Genomic DNA, 2,500 nt, shown 5'->3' with positions numbered 1-2,500 from the left:
TGCCGATGGTGCTCGAGGCAACCGCCCGCACCAAGGCTCAGCATGTGCCGATTGTGATCGAGGCAACAACCCACACCAGGGCCCAGCTTGTGCCGATGGCGGTCGAGGCAAGTGCCCGTACCGAAGGGCAGCCTATGCCGATGATGGTCGATGCATGTGCCATCACCATGCATCATCATGTGCCATTGATGGTCGAGGCCTTGGCCGAAGTTCGATTTTGAGCCACGGTGCCCATGCTTGGCTCCAGCATGTGCTGGTGCCGCATTTTTTTCACTCGGGACAGCATCGCCGGAGCATCGCCGGAGCATCGCCGGAGTACCGCCGGAGAACCTGACCGGCGGCATTGGAGTTCCGGCGATTGGGAGGGGGGCCGGGGGGGTGTGCGCACATGATGTGCGATGGGTGCTGGTACTTGGCCTTGTGTTGGCCCCCTATCCCTCATCAAACCTCTGAGAATTCACACCCCCTTAAAGAGCATTTGAGATTTTACAGGTTTGCTACCAGTAGCCGTTAAAGTGTCTGAAATGGGGACACTTTTTTCAAACGGTCACAAAATCTTCTCTACTTCGAGTTTTTAGCTGAATTTTTTTGTGCATGCCAACAAAAATAGAAGGATCATGCCTACAAAATTTGGGGCCAAAAATCCTTATAAAAAAATTTTAAAAAATCCCGAACCGCAAAAAGTTTCGAAAATTGTGAAAAATAGAAAACGAGTCATCTTCCAACGAAACTTCACGTGAAGGCTTAGGGGACCATTGTATGAATTTACAAGCCATAAAAATGGCATTGGCACGGCAGAAATTTGAAGATGTGCCTAAACCCACCAGGGCCCAGCGTGTGCCGATGGTGCTCGAGGCAACCGCCCGCACCAGGGCCCAGCGTGTGCCGATGGTGCCCGAGGCAAGCGCCCGCACCAGGGCCCAGCGTGTGCCGATGGTGGTCGAGGCAAGCGCCCGCACCAGGGCCGATAGTGTGCCGATGGTGCTCGAGGCAACCTGTCGCACCAGGGCCCAGCGTGTGCCGATGGTGATCGAGGCAACCTGCCGCACCAGGGCCCAGCGTGTGCCGATGGTGGTCGAGGCAAGCGCCCGCACCAGCGCCCAGCGTGTGCCGATGGTGCTCGAGGCAACCGACCGCACCAGGGCCCAGCGTGTGCCGATGGTGCTCGAGGCAACCTGCCGCACCAGGGCCCAGCGTGTGCCGATGGTGGTCGAGGCAACCGCCCGCACCAGGGCCCAGCGTGTGCCGATGGTGGTCGAGGCAAGCGCCCGCACCAAGGCCGAGCGTGTGCCGATGGTGGTCGAGGTAAGCGCCCGCACCAGGGCCCAGCGTGTGCCGATGGTGGTCGAGGCAAGCGCCCTCACCAAGGCCGAGCGTGTGCCGATGGTGGTCGAGGCAACCGGCCGCACCAAGGGCCGGCGTGTGCCGATGGTGTTCGAGGCAACCGCCCGCACCAGGGCCCAGCGTGTGCCGATGGTGGTCGAGCCAGGAGCCCGCACCAAGGGCCGGCTTGTGCCGATGGTGTTCGGGGCAAGCGCCCGCACCAGGGCCCAGCGTGTGCCGATGGTGGTCGAGGCAACCGCCCGCACCAGGGCCCAGCGTGTGCCGATGGTGCTCGAGGCAACCGCCCGCACCAAGGGCCGGCTTGTGCCGATGGTGTTCGAGGCAACCGCCCGCACCAGGGCCCAGCGTGTGCCGATGGTGGTCGAGGCAACCGCCAGCACCAGGGCCCAGCGTGTGCCGATGGTGGTCGAGGGAACCTGCCGCACCAGGGCCCAGCGTGTGCCGATGGTGGTCGAGGCAAGCGCCCGCACCAGGGCCCAGCGTGTGCCGATGGTGGTCGAGGCAACCGACCGCACCAGGGCCCAGCGTGTGCCGATGGTGCTCGAGGCAACCTGCCGCACCAGGGCCCAGCGTGTGCCGATGGTGGTCGAGGCAAGCGCCCGCACCAGGGCCCGGCGTGTGCCGATGGTGGTCGAGGCAACCTGCCGCACCAGGGCCCAGCGTGTGCCGATGGTGCTCGAGGCAACCGACCGCACCAGGGCCGAGCGTGTGCCGATGGTGGTCGAGGCAAGCGCCCGCACCAGGGCCCAGCGTGTGCCGATGGTGGTCGAGGCAACCGCCCGAACCAGGGCCCAGCGTGTGCCGATGGTGGTCGAGGCAACCTGCCGCACCAGGGCCCAGCGTGTGCCGATGGTGCTCGAGGCAACCGACCGCACCAGGGCGGAGCGTGTGCCGATGGTGGTCGAGGGAAGCGCCCGCACCAGGGCCCAGCGTGTGCCGATGGTGGTCGAGGCTGCCGATGGTGGTCGAGGCAACCTGCCGCACCAGGGCCCAGCGTGTGCCGATGGTGCTCGAGGCAAGCGCCCGCACCAGGGCCCAGCGTGTGCCGATGGTGGTCGAGGCAACCGACCGCACCAGGGCCCAGCGGGTGCCGATGGTGGTCGAGGCAACCTGCCGCACCAGGGCCCAGCGTGTGCCGATGGTGGTCGAGGCAAGC

The sequence above is a fragment of the Durio zibethinus genome, unplaced genomic scaffold, assembly GCF_047325235.1.
Source record: "Durio zibethinus cultivar Kanyao isolate XHJ-2024 unplaced genomic scaffold, ASM4732523v1 HiC_scaffold_391, whole genome shotgun sequence".
In the NCBI taxonomy this organism is placed as follows: Eukaryota; Viridiplantae; Streptophyta; class Magnoliopsida; order Malvales; family Malvaceae; genus Durio; species Durio zibethinus.
The sequence above is the reverse complement of the archived record's forward strand: the minus strand, read 5'-3'. Positions refer to the sequence as shown.